This window comes from Echeneis naucrates, chromosome 24 (genome assembly GCF_900963305.1).
Source record: "Echeneis naucrates chromosome 24, fEcheNa1.1, whole genome shotgun sequence".
In the NCBI taxonomy this organism is placed as follows: Eukaryota; Metazoa; Chordata; class Actinopteri; order Carangiformes; family Echeneidae; genus Echeneis; species Echeneis naucrates.
This window is the reverse complement of record NC_042534.1, coordinates 4,994,025-5,014,132: the sequence shown is the minus strand read 5'-3', so window position 1 is coordinate 5,014,132 and position 20,108 is coordinate 4,994,025. Positions and strand designations below refer to the sequence as shown.

Sequence of the window (20,108 nt, the reverse complement as noted above, 5' to 3'; positions counted from 1 at the left end):
GAGCTTTGTTTTAAGGGCAGCGCAGCACTCATGAATATTCCATTTGATCATGAGATTACTTCCTGTAATAACATGGCTCTGCTCCCCAAGGACACACTACTACAGACACCACACACCCCACTTTACACACATACTCATGCAGACTTCTTCACTTCTCTCATTTTCCTGCATGTGGGCTTACACACACACACACACACACACACACACACACACACACACACACACACACACACAAGTCCAGATAGATTATTTATATATTAGCATAAGAATGTTCATTTCTAATTTGCTATTTTCTGCCCAAGTGCTCTCAGATACAACACTCCTTGCATGGTTAAGTCACAGGATAAGCTTTTAATTGCGTGGTGGAAATGAGCATAATGGCCCAGGGTAAACTGAGTTCTTTTGTGGTTTTGCTGAACCCATTTCATCATTTTTTTTTTTTTTTATAATTTCTCACTGCTGTTGCCATCACTTCTCTGTCAGAAGAATTTTTAGAAAAATCCCCCATCCGAATTTTAGATTTGCTAACATTTGCGTTTCAAGGCATTTAGGGAAATCAGGAGGGTTATCTGATTCATTTGGTACAACACGGTCTGCACAGGAAATATGAAATGACTGCCAGCGCCTGGGCTGCTTATTTTAGCAACAGCTTATCTGGCCCTGTCCAAAGGAAATAAACAACCAATAAAATCTGTTAACTAGAAAGCAACAATAACTTAACAGAAGCTTTCCATCAATGTGAGGTTTTCAGGGTTACTGTTAGCTGTCCATTCTCTTTGTGAACATGGCTTTTGGTCTCATTTTTACTGTGCTCAATGTAATTTTTACAATTAGATCAACATGAGTCCTGGTCGTATCTCATTTAACTCTTCCATGTCAGTCCATTTCATGAAACATTCCCCTCTGAGATTTCTGCCTCTTGCATTAGGCAGTGATGGTGAAAAGCACTGTGTTTGTGGAGCAGTGCAGCTCTGTCTGATATTTCTGGACAATTCACACACCCTGTCAACAGTTTTCAGTGGAACGACTTCCTAGTGTTATGTCTGAACACTGTTTCCTCTTGAAGCACCACAGAGGAAACTGCATCTCCTCACTTTTATTGACAATCTGAGTCTAATTAATATCTATTTAATACTGAGTGGTAAAATGAAAACATTCAATATATCAGCAGGAAATGGGAATGTTGTTGTGTGTTTTGGACACTTTGGTTGGTCATCACCTACTTGCATCTTTGGAAAAAGGACTTTTTTTTTTTTTTATTAAGTTTTTACATCACCACATAAGTTCAAGCAATGACCAACTGTGTCTGTGTTTCTAGATGATGTGTTTATGGAATGAAACTGTGGAAAAAAGGGTTGTTAGTGCAGATGTTTGGGTTTGGGGTTTTGTCTTTTCTCCTCTTCACTTACTAATCAAAATCTTTTTCTTCCTCCCATTCTTGCTTATTGCTTTGCTGATTACATCTTTTAATATTCGCTTCCCTACCACTGATTGAAAAAGCAGGGATGTGATGATGAACACGAATCTTCCCAATCAGCATTCAACATTCTCCCATTCAGCTGTGATCAACTTGACTGACTGGTGAAGCCCCCAGTTATCGACTGCCAGCTAACAATTATTTACATTATTCATCCAATCCTCATACAGTGTCGGCGATTAATGAGGGCTCCAGCCAGCCATGAAGTGGACATGATGGGGGCATTAGAACGGCAGTCAGGGGTGGTGATGTGGCAAAATAGGCGGAGGATGTTTGAGCATGTTGTCAACAGGCCAGAAATGTGGATGACAAATGACCAGTACGCGTTACTCATCAAGCTGATGTCGGTGGTGTTCATGCTGCGGTGTCTGATTGAATAATATAGTTTCAAGGTTCATGTTTAAAACACCTTTCATGTGGACTTGAGAGGATATTTCCATAGATTTAAAGGACCTATAAATCAAATATTGCTGAAGTTTTCACTGAGTCTGAATCGGCTTATCGATCAGGGATTGATTTGTCACCTTGAGCTGTCTTGAATTGTGATTTCATCCATGTACATAGATCACACTTTTATATTTTATTTAACTTTGCAGTGAAGCGTTTAACATGAGCACCTCCACCACCAAAGCATTATGGTTGGCTGCTAGCTGTAGGTTAGGAGTAAACGTCGTTTCACCATCTTCCCTGTTTCTAATACTGATAAATCAGATTCAATTACACGCTCATCCTCGTGCTTTTGGTAAAATGAAGTGAACAAAGGTCCAAATCGTTATGCCTTCATGTGTATTGTGGGTGCACCGGCTTAGCTGACCAGATCTTGTATTTCCTGTCGGTCTCAATTGTCCTAACAAATGAACACACAAAAATCCAGAAAAAGAACAAAAAATGAGACGGTTCAGTCTCCTCTTTTTGAATTTCATAGATAAAAATATGACATATATTAATAATGTATCAATCTCAAGCTGGAAATGTCACCAGTATTCAGTTCATAAATTTGGCCACTTTAGTCGTAGTTGAAGATGGAAAAAAAAATGTGTTGCGCAGGTTCAGAAACAGCCAGCTGCTTATTGGACATGAAAAGGACTTTCACAAGTCTGGTTGAGACTGACATAAAAGCAGTCTGGTGCTTTGATGCCATGGACCCTTTTGAGAACTGGCGTTGTGCATCAGCAGTCTTTCGGGACTACGACTACCCTGCTGTCGAGAAGAAAACACAAGGCAATATTTGGAAAATAGGAGATTGGAAAATACAGTCCTGTCCACTCAGATGTTTTCTGATTTTTATCTATCAACATTTCTGTAAATGAATGTCTTCCAACCTCCTTTTCAGGTTTCTCGACAGGCTTTCGTGGAAACTGAGGGACATAGAAAATATAAGCAAGAGGGACCAGAAGTGTGAGGACTTTGCTATTTAATGGGATTCTAACTTTGTAACTTGGAGGTAGACACACAGACAGGCAGGCGAAAAAGAGACGAGCAGACACCGAGGGCAAGAATGAAAGATCACAGATAGTAATCATTATCTAGCTCCAGTCCTCCCAGTGGTGGAGCAGATCAATACGGTGTCCCAGCATGGCTCGGCTGTTGAACCAGCTCCAGAGAGTCTCTCATTACTGCCTACACTCATGTCACCACACACGAGCACAGCTCTGTGCATGCACATGTGCACTGTTCACACTATGTTTGTCTCTGTCAGTCATTGCTGCATGTTGGCCAAACATGACGCATCTGAACAAACATTTTGCCCATTTGGTGTGTTTTTGACATTTTTTTTTTTAAGAGCAGTGCTGCTGACAGTAGATCGAAAGCATTTGAATAACTTCAAAACTGTGCCTTTTTTTTTGTTTGAAGACAGAGCCCCTGGCATAGATCTACAGTAGTCTGCACAGATTTAGGTAGTCTTCTTCAAATGAGGTTTGTAGAGTAAATCTTAAAGCATTTTCTTTTTTTTCTTTTTTTTCTTTTTTTTTCAGCTTTGTGTTCAGTTCAGCAGTTTTGTTTCAGACCTTTCATCCACATTCTCTCTCTCACACACACACACACACACACACTCACTTCCAATCATTCCAAATCCCAATCTCAATGAAATTAGGTCATAATATTTACTGTGTTAACGAGTTTCTATTTTTGAATAATTAACATGGAGTTAGTGGGATTTGAGGAGGGAATTGGGTCTCAATATAATCTCCATGCCTCTGGTGAATGCAAATATACTGTATGTGAGGCTGGTTGATCTCTGATCTGGACTGGTTGGATGGGAGATGGATTATCTTGGTGTTGAAATCTTAAGTGGGGGAGAAAAAAAATTGGAACAAAGAAAAAAGAAGGTGTCTCTTTAGTGCGGCTGATATGTAGGGGTTATTACATGTATTTATATATATGAAGACATACCATAAAAGAAAAAAGTCATGCATGTCTGGCCTTTTGTGGAATTGTCCTGAGAGCAGCTCAGAGTATTTCCAATCTGGTGATATGCATTCACTGTAAATTTCAACGAGCCAAAAGCAGTTGCCACAGACAGTGATGCAGAGCCGTGCTTGTTTTCACACTCTTAATCAAGAGAAGGACAGGCTTTGTGCCTAGCAGTTTTTATTCTATTAAAATTAAGTTATTGACTCTGGCGGGGAGGTGGCAGGAGCTTAATAGTCGCTTTGGGAGTGTGGAAAACTGATCCAAAAAATACAGCTGCATGTATCTCTGTGTTTTTTTTTTGCCACTTCCTTACATACACGCCAATGCCGAAGCACCAGATGTTTTTCTGTGTTTTATAGCTAACTGCCCCAGGAGAGAGGAGAGCCACCTGCTGGAGGAGGCCCTCTCTTCTGCTGCTGGTGCACATGACCTTGAATATCTATAATAACATCCATCTGCTTCCTGTACGCACCATCCTGCTGTTGCATTATATCCAGATCACATATGCTAGGTGTCGCTCAGTGCTTATTGTGGTGAGCACCTGCACATAAATGTTGCATTCAGGTCCATTTCTGAACGTTCCTCTCTTACCTTTACACATGCCTGTGCCTCCTAGGATAGCACAGAGCTAAGAGATGCACTCGTGTTCTCTTTCAAAACCCCCCTGTTCACTCTTACTGCTGGTGTTAGCACACTGGTCATTCTCACGGAGCTCCTCCTTCCCTCCAGGGATTTATGCAGTGTGCTCGGTAAACATGGCCACCTTTGTCTAACCTTTTTCTCTACGGATGGTGCCAGAAACCATCCTAGAAAAGCTAAGTGTATTCTGGAGTAGCTCCAGCTCAATGACTGAGGAACATATTGAAGCTCAAGCTGATTTAAGAGATGGATGAAGACGAACATAAGCGTCTGTATTTATTTGATTCCAAACGAAATGGAAGAACGGCACAAAACGTATCCAAGCTTCAGTCATCTGTCTTGTCTCTTACATACCCAGCCTTCATATATCTGAAGATGGTCACATCCGGATGTCATAGCAACCTATTTGTGTGGGGTAAGAGATTAAGGGACAGAAAAATAGGGGATGGACTCATTTAGAAGAGCAGAGGTCGAATGAAAAATGAGAGTGAAAGGAGCGAGATGTGTAAAGGCGTGTGACTCTTTCATCTTCACCTAATTACCTAATGGCAGAGAAGACTGGACTATCATTACAAAATGTCCTCTTTCTTTTTTTTTTAACCGTGAGAGTAACACACAAATGTATTCTGCAGACACTTACTCTTTGTCCATCATAGCGACCTTTAGTGAATTCAACTGCACAAAGTGACTAAAAAACATTTATGTTAATATGTTTTACTTTAATAAAAGTGAAATTGTAATACCCCCTCTTTTTTTTTTTTTTGTTTGTTTTTGGTAAGTAGTCACCAGAGTGTAATCTGTGTGAGAATATAGATGTGTGTGCTCTGTGTCAATGATCTCGCTCTCTTCTTCATAATCTCAGATGAAGTAGAAGAAATCTGTCACACGAAGATCAGACAACAGTCCTGTAGTGTTTGTATGTGCCGGTGTGTTTGCCTGCTGTGTTCGTCCTTTTTACCCAGACTCTAAGTCTTGGTGTGTGATCACGGTTAGTGAAGCCCACCCAACCCCCTGCAGACACACACACACTGTGATTATGCACACGTGATATATGCCTACTTAGACATGGTACCCTGCACATATTCATACAGCCGAGGGAGTGGTGGCTTATGGTAAAGAATTTTTAGACTTCCCAATGCTCTCGGTAAAGGAACTGATCTAAGCTGTTTCCCATTGGCATTAAATATTCATTATTCCCAGTCTTTCATGTGGGCACTGAGCTGTGTTTTGTGTAAGAAGTCCTGGGGATATTTTCTTATACTTGCAGCCCACCAATTTTTTATCTTCATCTTTTAATTAAGAAGGAGAATGAGGTCTGCTAGAAAGTGAGCTAATCTTTATTAAATGGAATTTCTAGGCCACTGGTTTGCTTCAGGGCTGGTTACGAAACATCCCGCCCACAAACACCACAAAACCCCAGCTTCGTGATCCATTATTTCTCATCAATTTACCTTGAGAAACCACCGAAAAAGACCACCCTGAAAGAGCACAAGGCGTAAACAAACAGAGGAGTTGCACTGTGTGATAATTGTTTCCACCATCACCTGCCATCTTACTCTCTTTGAATAGTATTGAGTAATGGTCTGAACACTGAAAGTGTCCCATTGCTCACCCTGCCTGGGCCAGCACAGGTGATGTGCACAGCCTGTGGGCCCCCAGCCTGCTTCCATCTTGTGTAAGGACACGGTAATCAATCATTTTTTGGCTTGTGTCTGTGGGGGTGTTGGGACCCACGCAGCCCATGCTGCCTTAGAAGGAGAAGGTGATTCCTAATCCCAGCAATCTGTCTGCTCATGTGACTGACACTGGTGGCTGTTATTTCCCCTCTCTTGGCAGGTTGGCCCTCTGCTGTTCCATTATCCCTCTGTCTAATTAAAGGCAGCCAAGGGGAACCGAGATGGAGCGAGAGAGTGGACGAGTTCAGGTTAGGTGACCGTATTTCAGGGGACAGCAGACATTGGAGATTCAGGCTTTTCACGGCCTGAGGACGGCCATAATTACACCATTACAATGCAGTTTTGGCCAACAAGTAATCCCAGCAACATGACAATATAGTTTAATTGAATGATTATGAAGTTAGTTAGTGCTTTTCATTGGAAAAAGAAGTTATAGACAGGACATATTTATCACCAGTGCTGAAATCACACAAATCTTAGAGCCCATAATTCCTCACTTAATGTCTCTCCCTGCTCTTTATTGCACTCTGCTTCCTGCTTTGGCACTGAGTCGAAAACATTGTGCGAGTCAGTCTAAACAAAAAATTTTCTTTTTTTTTTTTTTTGAACTTTCTGGTGAGCAGTTCCATTTTGTCATGAGGGAAAGTATGCTTTTCTCCAATGGGTTGAGGAACTTGCATTTCAGTCTTGCCCTGTGTGCGTATAGCGTGAGTGTGTAGGTGTGTGTGAAAATAAAGATGATACTGAATAATTCTGTCCTGCCAGCACACGCTAGGACTGTAATATTGCACACTGTGAGCACACCCTGTTCATACTCATAAATCTCAGATCTCTACAGTTTTTTCCATCCTCCTTCTGCAAAAGCTCTAAAATGTTTAATGCCAGTGTTTTGAGAGTGTAACCCCACACCAGGGTTTTATCTGTGGGCCCATGGTGGCTAAAATTAGACAAGATTTGAAACTGTCGTGGTAATGAGGTCTCTGACCCGGATGGGACATATGTGTGTAGGTAGTTATGGGTGCATATACACAAGTCTGTGCATGTGCGGTGATGTATGAGGACAGAAACGCTCTGATAGAGCCTCAAGGGCACGGCTTAGCTGCCATAAACAAGCAGCTTTGGTTATCAGTGAGGCGGTAAATATTGATTATTTTAAAAGGCTATCACATTACACTCATAAATATACATTGATTACACATCCTTGGGTTGAAATCTTTCGATTTTGTTCTTGAAGAATGTAAAACCATTAGCAGCTCATGAACAAGTTAGACTATTTATAAATTCTTATTTACCCACTGAAGGTCCCTCGGAGATGCAGCTGCTTCCCAAATAACGATCCCCACTGAATGACTCGATATGAAGAATAGTAAAAAGTTTTACTGAAATTGATACAAATTTCTACATTTATGATAACTATACTTGTATAACCCCAAACCATACAAAACAAGGAACCTTTCGTTTTCCCAACATTTGGAGTCAATTTCTAGCAGCTTTATCCGCTCAGTTGTGTTACAGTCCATTGACAGAAAACAAAATGTCAGTCACTCCAGAATAGACCCCAACAACCATGATCTCCACGTTCCACTGCAGCGTAAACCACCATACCTTCCAGACCCAAGACTCTACCAGTGTACAATCACAGAGTCTGCAAAATATACAACACATCATTAACTGTGGTTTACCCCTGGTTATTTAATAAGCAACTCTCTTCCCCGGGAAGGCCTTAAGGGTATAGATAGTTCATGTTTTTCACTGCCAACATTGGAGAAAAATTTTACAACTGAAGTCAGCACTCATTCAGTGATGAACTGTGTTTTACCCCCCACCTCGCTCTTCTATGAATTCACTCCTCAGCGCTTTGGGCTTGTGCTTCTCCCTTATTTTCTCCAGCCACTGCCTGGAAGTGTTGATCACTTTGCCTTGCTCACCGTGGGTGTAAATAATAAGATTTGTGACAACCAGTCAGCGGAGGTGAGAATTGAATTTTTGAACTGTCATTTTATTTGTCTAATATGAATGCTATTCAGCAGATGAAACAGCACGCCTCTGCTTATGAAGTGAAACTGTGTTACTAATTTGAGACAGAGGGGCAGCAAAGTTGGTGAAACTGACTGGCAAAGGGACCCCTGCAGTGTCCCAAGATGCACAGATTCTGTGTTTGACTAATGTTGGCTTCATACTATATAAAGATTGAAATCGTCCTTAATCAGCCTTTAACAGTTTGAAGGCTAATTTTATCTTTGCACTCCTGAGAGTTAAAAAAAAAAAAAAAAAGGAAAGAAAGAAAATCAATCTTGAGCAGCATTTAGATAAATTTTTGCAGGACAGATTTACACGCCTGACAGAAATTAGTCGAATTGAATGTTAAGTAGAACAGAGGTAATAAGTATGCCGAGATGAGTTGGGAAAAGCGGTCATGCACGTTATAGACTACAAGCTCATGATTTTTAGCCTTTTGGATATCCGAGAGACTGGAAACAAACAAAGCTGAGGAGAAATCACAAGGCAAGGTGAGATATTGAGTGATGATTTGTCGACTCAGTGTCTTGACAGGCTCCATTTTGTGCATCTTGCACAGACACAATAGTTGAACATGATGGAGAGTAGTCGAACTGAATTGGGAACTAGCCAAAAAAAAAAAGAATAGCTGTATCCTGGTTTCACTGAGGTGTGTGTGTGTGTGTGTGTATGTATATATATATATATATTTATTTATTTTATTTTTTTTTTTAATATATATTTTTTTTTTTCTCCCCCCCCCCCCTCCCCTGTTCACTTAGAGCGGGATCAGGGATTCTCTTCTTTTTGTAACATACAAACGTATATGTATATAAAGGTCATGGACAAAATCATTGCATTTGTGCTTATTTCTGTCTTTCCTTTAAGTGATAGAGTAGATTCAGGAACAAATTCTACCTTCAGTGAATGGACATCCTTCACTCACAAGATTATGAAGTTGAATCCACTGTTTTTCATTTATCTGTTAATGTCATATCCACCTTTAGAATAAGTGTGCTTTTTCCATTAAAAAAAAAAAAAAAAAAACAAGGATAGAGATGTATAACATTTTAATAGACGAGTTCCCTGGAGCTTGACAGTCCATGACATGGAGTGGCTTCATCCTTGCAGCAACCCTTTATAGAAAGAGCTGCAGAGAGTTTGATCTGTCTTTATGTGCTTTTAATTACATACAGCTGGCCAGGCTTCAGTCCCCAGGGAGCTGAGGTAAAGCGCACGTCGGGACCAGCCAGCACTCCGCTGGCATGTCAGTATTACCCTACCTAAACAACCTCCAGGGTGGGAGGGGAGAGTGAGAGGAGGGAGGATCACAGGCACCTGTGAGAGCAGTAAAGGGTTAATTCAGCGGACAAATTTTACAAGAGCCACAGGCGGCTGTCGATCATTCCTCCGTCTTTTGACGGACATGCAGGGAAAACAGCTGTCGAGCCAGGGTGCAGGTTACCAGTAAATCACGTTGGACGGTGTCTCTCGTATGCTTTTGTATTTTATTTCTTCTGAAGGAAGGCTTCATCTGAAGTGATGTGCTTTTTAAGGCCATGCTGCGGTGATGGCGTTCAAATGGGAGTAGCAGAAGGTGACCATTTTAGGCATTTTGCCTTCCGACTTGAATCTGTCAGTTTTTTCGTCTTAGTTAGCAGCCAGCAGACAGGTCAAGAAGACAGACAGGCTGCATGGCTGTACTACAGCTGACTGACCAGACACACAGTGACCTGCTCAGCTCAGAACGTTGACCACCCTCATTCAAGCTCACATACAGACATATGAGAAGAAGATTCTCACACACACACACACACACACACACACACACACACACACACACACCCACCTCTCTCACAAGCCTTTCATCAACACATTCCAACAGCCGTGAGTGCATTGAACAGCTAGAGCCAAGGGAACAAGACTCCCTCACACAGAGACCTTTTATGTATCAGAAACACCCTTGATTCACGTGACTCTCACCTCCCAGAACTATACTTTACTGAAAAATGAATGGTGTAACCTCCAGGCAATGTCAAGGTGAAGGAAACATGTCAGTGCCTCCCTGGCGAGCTTTTCTCCGCTCCGGTTCCTTCCAGTTAATGACTTGAGCGTGGAGAGCGTTACCTCTGCCAGCTCTGTCCAGATGACCCAGAGGAGATAGTTGGAGGGAGGGGAGTGTACAGTCTGTAATCACAGGCAATCATCAGCTCTCTCAGTGGATTTCTGCTGCTCTGGACCAGACTGCTCGGCCCCAAACCTGCGATTTGAGCTGCAAGGTGGAGTGAGACAAAAGAAAGAAAGAAAGATGAGTCTGGAGATCTCAACGAAGACTTAAGAGAATATACAAAAGACTCGAATGATTTACTATCAGTGGAAAATTCCCCAGAGTCCCCTTAGTTTGTCTGGGTGATAACTGGCGACATGGACTATTGTGAATTAAATTTTACTGTAACTTTTGTACTATTAAATGAAGAGGTTTGTTAGTGAGAGACCTGTCTTAAAGAAAATTTGAGGTTTGGGGGTTCAGAAGTAGGTCTTAGCTTACTAAGATCTATAATTAGCTTGTTCCAAAAGCAGCCAAGTTTACTTTAAACAAAGAAATATGTGTATGTATATGTATGTATTTAAACAGCATTTTTGTTTAGACCTGGCTATTCCGACAAACCCTAACCAAGGGGAGACATTTTCAATATATAGTTGTGGGAGTCTCCAGATATGTAGGTGGCACAGGACTGCTATGCTTACTAGCTCTCAGCCTGACAAACTGATATTTAGGAGGAATCATGTTTACCCTGATCATCTTATCATCTTATGTCGGCATACTAGAATTTGCTAAAGAGTTCAATCAATAATTAACTAATTTGGTTAACATTAATGTCATCATTTTGTGGCCATTCAGTATTTAATTAGGAATATTACTCAGGCCCAAATAGGTGGACTGATGAGACTGAAATAATCCATCAATTTCAGCTCTACAAATCCACACAGTTGGTTTTTTTTATTACACAGGCAATTGACCCTGTGGAGGAGAGAGGATGCTGCCAGTCTCCACTGTGTGAAATAAAAAAATAACAAAAAAAAAAAAAAAAAATGTTCAATGCAGCTTGACATTGTGAGCTGAAGCGCCGTGGCTTCTCGACCCTTCAGGCAAAATCTAATGGAGTTCTGCTTCCTCCAGCTTGTCTGCTACTATCCTATTCATCAGCACACAACCAGGCCCTCAGAGCCTGCAGCAGTGATGCCAATATGGACTATAGGACGGTGGCTGATTTCATTTCACAGCCAGGTTGTCTGTTGTCACTCAAAAACAAGAGCATTTCTTCACAACCACAGGTCCAGACTGCTGGCCTTGAAGCTCAAAAAATAACCTCTTGCTTTTATAGCTGTATGCATGTCAGCTATGCCTTTGGAGTTATAAACTTTTACATTGTGGTGTGTTGTGATACTGTGCAAGAGAAAAGCCTTGGACTGTTTGTCTCTAACTCTCTCAGTCCTACGTGCTCTGTGGTTGAGTCTGGTTGTCTGCTTTCTACTGTGGTCTTTCATCACGTTCACTCCCCATTCTGGCATGCTTACCAGTATAGTGTGTGTGTGTGTGTGTGTGTGTGTGTGTAAAAAAAAGACCAGAGCTTTACTGCCATCTAGTGGCAGAAGGGTACACCTTTCAGTGGGATTGGCAAGATTACCTGCGAGATGAAGAATTAAAAAATAACTTGCAGTGGTTTGCAGGCACTGTAGATATACAGTAGGTGTGTTTGTGGAGGCTGGTAGCTCATTAATGGGAGTCTATATTAGCTTAGCAGGTCAGTCAGGTCAATGAGCGAGCACTAATTCTTCTCCAGTCCCTCTGTGTGCTACCACTTGTGACACATTTGCATATAAATTACTTTAAATGTGATGTTGCAGTAAATTTCTTAAACTGCTGCTTGTTTAAAATTCATGAATGCTTTTGAATTTTGTCAGGCACGGTTGGGCTGTCAGAAATTCCTTTGATACGTTTAGAAACTGTGGCAGGTGTGTGTGTGTGTGTGTGTGTCTGCATAAGCAGTTCGACAAATTCTGCTAAATTCTCTCCTGTTTTGTCTGTGAAAAGCTTTGAAGCTTCCCCCATCATATCTCCTTTTTGCTTTTCTATGTTTAGACTTATTTCCCAGTCTTTGTGAGCAGGTGGTGAAGGGAGACTTGTCTCTGTGTGTAAGAACATGGCTCTGTGTAGACACAGTATTTCTACTTATTAGTCTTAATGATCATATTGTTAAACTGTCTGTGGGCTCCTTTGACCATCAGAGTTGGACTGAGGAGATTATATGCATTTTAATAGTAAGGACATGTTCAACATCTTATTGCACAGGAAATACAGCAATAAAACCCATTTCACGTATTTTTCCTACAGCCATTAGCTCCATTGCAGCATAGCATTGTTCATGTACGGTCTCTTTATTGTATTTTGTGGACATATACCCAGGATCTCTCCCTCTCTTTTTTACACACACACACACACACACACACACACACACAAACACACCCCGGTGCACATCTATTGCTAGTGGGCAATCAGACTTTAGACAAGTGCTCTTGTTCAATGTTAATTTGTGTCTGCTGGTTGATTGTTTGCCTCAGGAGGAACGAGGACAGCACTTGGTGCTAAAAGTAACTGAATGGCCTCTTTACACTCTGCTAATTGATTCAGAGGGTTTGATTATCTTTTTTCTTTTGCAGCCCTGTGTGTGTCTGTGTGCATGTGAGAGAGACCCAAATAAAGACCAACAAGCGGAAATTTTATCAAAAATGTAGCTTGTGATATAAAACACTATTTACAGACATAATATAAAAGCAGCAAATCCGAGACATTCTGAGCGATCTGAAGATGAAATATTCATCTGTGTTTTAGTCATGAAAGTGCTCAGAGGGCCATCTCCCTGAAAAGCAGTTGTGTAAAATCCCTCTGAAGGATTTGAAAACTCTCCGTGCTCTTTGTGTTGAAAAGAGTATGATAATATGTTCATCAGCTCCAGAACCATAAAACATGATGGAAAATGGAGACTCTAGCTTGCAGGTGTACGATGTTGACTCTTTACTAGCTTGACCTGCCAACTTGTACAGACAACTCCATCTCAGCATCAGGATCACACCTCAGACCCCAGCAACTGTGACATGTAAGGACTCTTTGATGTTTCTGTACCTGCCAGCAAACAACCGCCTACCTACATAGATGGCGGTAATAAACATTTTATGTGTCTGCCAGCCTGTGTGTGTGTGTCTGTGCCTGTGTGTGTTTGTTTACATCTTCAGACGTCCTTTGATAATGTGTCGTACGGTCTTGTACTCTTTGTATTTAGTTTAATGTGGATTAAAATAAAAATCCATGTTTATATACTTTCACATGGTAATCCTAGAGGGCTTCATTAACTGATGTAATGCTGCTAGACTCAAACATGCTAATGTTGTGATTATGGCTGACTGATCCCACCAGATGGTTTAATTGAAAGTATCGGAAATTGCCTCGTGAGCGACTCAAACATTAGAAATATTGGACTTCATACACAGGAAATGTGCTGTCCAACCACTTCAACAAAGAATTTTCTCTGTCCTTGCTCATCTGTATGTGTATACATGCTTGTACACTACATGTTTATATATTTTGGCCACACTGCACATCCTTGAGAGTTTCTTAAGGTTATTTTTTGTAATTCTTTTGCTGTGTGTTTACATGAACCTTCACTCTATGGCTCTTTCTCTAAATGTTGTGACGGCAGGTCTAAACAGGATGCAAGTCAGCTGTAATATTAGTTTATACGAGCGATATACAGCCTGGATAGCGTATCACTGGACTGATATCACTGTATTTGTGCCGTTTGTCTTCTCTGAGAATAGAAACCTGAATGATATCTTTCAGTTGACCATTTTACAAATACGATCACGATAAGGTTAAAATAATACTGTCTACTCTCTTAATCAAAATAAATGTCCTTCCATTAAGATTTTCCACTGTTCTGGGCAATAATTTTTCAGTGTTTCCCATCACACTGCTACAGCCAAAGTAATCACATTTGTCCTGGATTCATTTTGGGAAACAAAGAAATGGAGGTTTACATTGGAAAAGGCTTTGCTGCTTTGCAGAATATTAATATTTCAGTATTTGTCCAGTTACAAAAAAATGCAAAGTTTGTCCCATTTCCAGCATTTTGGGAAGCCCAATTTGCAGCAGGGAGAATTTTTGTCCTGGATATGGCTGCATCACAAAATAGAATCAAAAAAGTGTCTTCTTTTTGCTCCCCGTCTGTCATCAGTCTGCACCAGCATTAAAAACAAAAGCTGACTGGTTGGCGATCTTGTGGTCTCTTCATGATAATCTTTGAAGTCTTGATGTGTAGCTGCATTTTTGGAGGAGGTGCCCGTCAGCTCGGGTTGTGGCTCCGCAGCGTTAGTTTGTGAGCCTGTATGTCTGATCTGTTTCCTATTGATCAGTGTGTCAGTGTCAGCTCACTGTCACCCCCACGTCTGGAACAGTGCTGTGCTCTTAGTTATTTGGTTTTGTCAGCAAGTCTGAGTGAGCTTGGTGAGCTGTGTGCTGGAAGATGAATTTAGGATAAGGAGGAGAGGTTGCTCTGGTGGCAGTCCAAGCCCATGTCCTCCCTTGCCCCTCCATTCCCCTCTCTTCTCTTCTTTTCCTTTTTTTTCTTACCCCATTTCTCCTTCCTCCTCTCCCACGACCTCAGGGAGTCCTCAACCCTTTTCCAAAATGAAACCCCCCCCCCCTTCTCTTCTTCTTCTTCTCCTCTGGTCGTTCTCTCCCTCTCCCGAATTAACACACACAAAAAAAAAAAAAAACCTCAGTGCTGAGTGACTCATTCAAATAATTGTTGCCTTTAGTTGTATCAGGTTACGCTTTTCTCCGAGTCTCTTCTTGCTTTTCTTCCCTTCCTCCAGTACAATGTGGTATCTGGGCCACTTGTGAATTAGGGCCTTCGAATGAAAAGGCAGAAAAAACTAGTGACATCAGAGAGAGAGGGATCCAAAATCCGAGTAGCCCTGTAATTTTCTGCTCTGTTTCTATGATTGAATGTATGACCATTACAGACAATTGAGATTGTCCTCCCATTTGCAGCCAACTGGGTCACATTGCATGTGTGCATGTATGAGTAAACATGTCTGTCGGGTGTGTATCTTATTTTAGCATGACTGCACGGCCCTGTTTAGGTGGAGCTCGACATTTTTGAGCTGTTCGGAAAGACACCTTGGAAAGAGTCAGCCAGCCTCTTCGGTGGAATAACGCACAACAGAGAGATATTACAGTTGTGCGTTTGTTTTTGGGAAAGACGGGAAGAAAAAAAAAAAAAGAGGTGAGCATTGAGATAGCAAAAGAAAAGGGGAGTGGACAGAGAGAGGAAGGCTGGAGCACAGAGCAACTTCATTTTGAAGCTAACAAGTAAGTGAGTACTTGGTGAAATATTTTTGGAGAGAAGGGGGAAAAAGAGAAACCTCGAGAGATCCCTCCCCCTGTTAAATCCAAGTTACTGTAGTCATCCTATAGCTAACCCTCCCTCTTCTCCCTTCCCCTCCTCTCCCGTCCCATGTGAGCAGCAGCCTGATGACTGGACTTCTCTGTGTCTCCGCTCTGCTTACGCTTTGCTGCGCTCCGGCAGACATGCATTGTTCTCCACTGTACACTACTTGTTGCCCCCATTCTCAAAGACTCAGTCTGTCTTAGCTCTGCAGAAAGATTGCCTGGAAAAGACTTTGGCTGCCTCGCGGTGAGTACTGACATTTTAATTTTGGGCTATTGTCAACAGAGAAGAATTGTCCCATTCATTTGTTCGCTGTGACAGAGATTTCGCCTTAAGTTTCTGGTAGATGTGAAGGTGGTAATTAAATAGTTGGATCTTTCTGAACGACACGTGGAAGTTGGCACGGAGTGAAATAAATGTAGAGAAACTTTTTTACAGAGTGAGACGGTGGAAGGATTTCCCCCAGATGTGAGAGCCTTTCTGTCTTCTTCTGTTTCATATAGACCCGCTCCCTTTCTGCTGACTCACTCTATTAACTTAATACACATGGCTCGATGCTCGATGTGGGTGTGTGTACATGTGTTGCAATTGTGTTCAATGTTCGGGAGTAATTCTCTGATTACATGTCTGTCTTCTTCTTATGCGCATGTGTGTGTCAATCACATTTATTATTTTTTTCTGATGTAAATGTGGGAATTTAAGAGGGGTAAGGAAAGAAAAGAAAATGAAAGAAGTGTCATGCTGGCATATTACTGGCTCACTGTTTGTCATCGCTCTCTCAGGTCCTTATTGATTTCCTCATTTCTATTCGCTCAACGAGAACAATAGTCTCACGTCTGGCCAAGACCCCTAGTAAATAAGCCAGCTAAATATCAACACCAAATCTCTTGCAAGATGTTGTTCATTGATTTGCTTTGTTGCCAAGCACGCACACACACACACACACACACACTGGAGCCTGGGTCTGGAGGGACTTCATTGTTTGGTGCACATAATTGTTTGTGTGTATGTGTCTAAAGGCTTGTCCAAAAGGTCTTGGACAATGAAGTCTATCAGCAGGGGGATGTGGATTTCTATCTCCCTCGGCATCCCTCTCTTTTTCCTGTCCAAGTCCCCCATCACATCTGGATCAACCCCACCCCCCCTAAAAACACCAGCTGACAAGGAACAAGGGGGCGGATGGAGGGAGGAAGGAGGAGTGGATGCAGGGAGGAGAGGAGGAGAAAGATAAAAATGGGAGGAAGGGGAGTTTGCTCAGGCCGGGGCTCCCCTGGTAGACTTCCCCCAATGCAGGAAGAGTGTCCTTTCACGCTGTTATTGTGAATGCCTGATGTATGACAGGAAACACAAACACTGTAGGCACAGACAGGAAGCGCTATTCATGCAAAGACACTTTGAAAACTGACATGGGATTCAAACAATGTGTACTTATTGGTTAGGGCAAACATAAATGTACCTTCGCGAGTTCAGTTGTTGATACAGATGCCACTGACAGCCATGAGCGAGCACTGAACTGGAGCTGCTGCTAATGGAGTAGGAAGGCCTTGTCTTTTGTACATGTGTATGATTTCCAAGGGGAATTTTAGCTGAAAGGCTTTAGCTGTCAAAAAACAACCTTCCAGCTCATAGCTGTGTGTGTCTGTCCATAGCAGGGCTCTGATAAGACTCCCTGAAGTAAGAATCATAATGAAGCTCAGCTTTAAGGAGAATCAATTTGCCTGAATTGAATTTCCTTTTCTTTGCTTTTTCATTTTCTCTGCTAGATGAAACAAACGTGCCAGCTGCTGTCGCAGCACTGCCAGAGCCAGACAGTCGCTCTTCTGCCTGTTGGTCCATACCAGGGCAGGGCTGAGTGTCCCACCAGCAGGTGTATGTTGACATCTTTAGCATTGGATGAGGCAGCAAGTCTCACTCATCTGTTGTTGGTTCTTGGGCAGCACATATGATTTGCAGGGTTTGAGTGTGGCAGTGAATTAAGAAAGTGATAAAACACAGTTTGATTCTGCAGTTACTGCCATATGTGCATGTTGACTGTCGTCCTCTCTGTCAGTGCAGCTGGTCTGTGTCAGTCTGTATCTTTACTTTTCACTTTGTGTTGCTGTTATGAGCTAAGCGTGTGTGTGTCATTTGTAAGTCAGAAGGGATGATGTTACTGTGCAGCTGGCATGAGTGTGACTAAGGTCACTGCTGAAAAGGTTCCTCTCTCTATAATGGGGTTAATAGTAGGACTAGGATTTTATATATGTTTTACTTTACATCAATACTGTGTGTCACTAGTCAGACCGAGAACCGCTGCCAGTGAGGTACGGCCGTCTGGCACAAGAAACACTGCACTGTTCACTGTATGCGAGTCAAGCAAGGTTACAAAGCTCTGGTTTGTTTTGGTCACAGTGATAGCATTTACTCGGCAGTGATGTCAATTGAGTGTGGAACAATGGAAAATAGACAGTCTGAGAGAGACGGAGCAAGACTGAGAGCAAGACTGAGACCATAACTGATGACAAAGAAACAACACAGGGGGACAAAATGGATGCATGAATGAATAGAAATTTATTCGGGGAGGAAAATAAATCATTGTCCAACCTAAAGGTCGTTGAGATCATTGTATATGTAGCATAATATAACATAAGCAAATGAGATTTAAGCAGGAAACAAAGGTTAATATCCGTTCATTTGCACGACGCCCTCTGACATACAGATGTGTAAAAGTAGGCTACGCTGCAACCATCTGTGGTATTTTGTTCATGTTGTCCTTTTATGTCTGAGGACAACAGTTGCTCCCAGCTTTCTGAGGTGGGTTTAATAAATGTGCAAGGACTGCAGATGGCTTTTCTTCTGACTCTCATCTTTCTCTTCTTTCCATTTGCTTTCTGAGTCACTCAGCCTTTTATTTTGGGACAAATAAGTCTTAGAGCAGCACCCTCAGCTTATTTGTCCTCTCCCTTTTGATCGCCGGCCTACGCTTCGCTCGTTCCTGCTCTTATTTAGAGCAGAAACAGATGAACACCGCCATGGTCAACAGATTACAGCGTCTGAAAGGTGCAGTCTGGTCAGGATGGACGTGACATTTGAGAGTATAGAAGTCTAGAAATGTATCATAACCGCACACAACAAATCTCATATTCAGGTTGCAAGATTTGTGTCTCTGTTATTATGTTTCATGCCTACAGAGCTATTAGTTGTTTTTGAGGATCCCAGCATAAACAGTTTCGTGAGCTTTTTGTCTTAAAGTCGTTCATTGCTGCAGTTGCTTCCAATTACAACGAGACATTCCAGAGGCGTATTTAGATGTTTGTTTTCTGCTTTGTTTTGGTTTTTTTTTTTACATATGAGCAACATCAGAGTGTAACTTGGGATGTAATGCATTTCAGGCCATGACAGACTGATGAACACAAACATGCAGCTTCACTCATTGTCAGGCTAGAGGAAAGTGTTCAAGTAATCTGCTTCATGATACTTAGATGTAATGCAATTTCAACCGCCATGTTAGTCATGAACTCAAGTAGGGCAAGTTTATCATGGAAGTATGCTACTGAGCACTGAATGTGGGCAAATTATTTGAGAAGAATGTTTTAGTGAGTTTGGAAATTCCAGATGGCAAAGTATTCACTTTAGTGTTTGTGCCAATGGCACCAAAAATATAGTTGTTATTGCAGTGCAGTTTGTTCAAAACCTATTCAGGCTACCGCTTGATTGCGTTTGATTTTTATTTTTATTTTTTTCCCAGTTTGGCATTTCTGCCAGACGGTAAATCACTCTGATACCATCTACAGGAATGACGTGTTGATTTCTTCAATGTTCATGCCCCTTCAATGTTCATTCCTTTTTTAAAAAGGCTGTACAAGCATGCACACACATTTAGTGATGCCAATATTGAGTTAATGAAATTATGTAGATGCCTGCAAACGGAAGTACACAGGTGCAACATCATGCATGTCTGATTCTGTTTACATCAAATACACCCGTTCTGAACCCGAGGATTATCACTGCTCCCAGCATGCTGAATTTTTGTTGCCTTCCTCTGCTCGCTCTGACACCAGTGAAATTCTCAGCGGAGCCGCTTTGACTATAAAACCTTATTCAATCTATTTTGAAGCAAGTCAGAGGCCAGGTATAAATCTCCAACAAAATCCAAGTTTTGAGCATGTCGCAGGTTACATGTGAGAGGATTACAGCTACTCCTGGTGAAAAAAAGAACATTTTCCTGATTATAGCCTGCCTGTGTGTGTGGATACAAAGCGCTCTGATTACCACTGGCACCGCTGCCCTACTTCACAGGGTACTAAGCATTGACTGGCACAGCGGGGAGACAGGAAAGGCTGTGGGCACACACACATGTACACGTATCTCCATGCCAGCACACATCAAACACAGTGATTAATACTTTGTTTA

The 20,108-nt window shown here is 41.8% G+C and overlaps 1 protein-coding gene across 8 annotated transcripts in view; it reads left to right on the top strand.

Moving 5' to 3' along the window:
- Positions 1 to 20,108, top strand: part of sash1a (SAM and SH3 domain containing 1a) — a 141,748-nt gene that overhangs the window by 62,033 nt on the left and 59,607 nt on the right. The window contains exons 1-2 of one of the 8 annotated variants that reach the window (XM_029496945.1): positions 15,368 to 15,637; positions 15,793 to 15,962. The exons of 6 other annotated variants lie outside the window; for them this stretch is intronic. The gene's annotated coding sequence lies outside the window, so the exon portion shown is untranslated. Of the gene's footprint in view, positions 1 to 15,367; positions 15,963 to 20,108 lie in introns of those variants that run through there. One more of the 8 variants, XM_029496946.1, reaches the window with a different exon arrangement.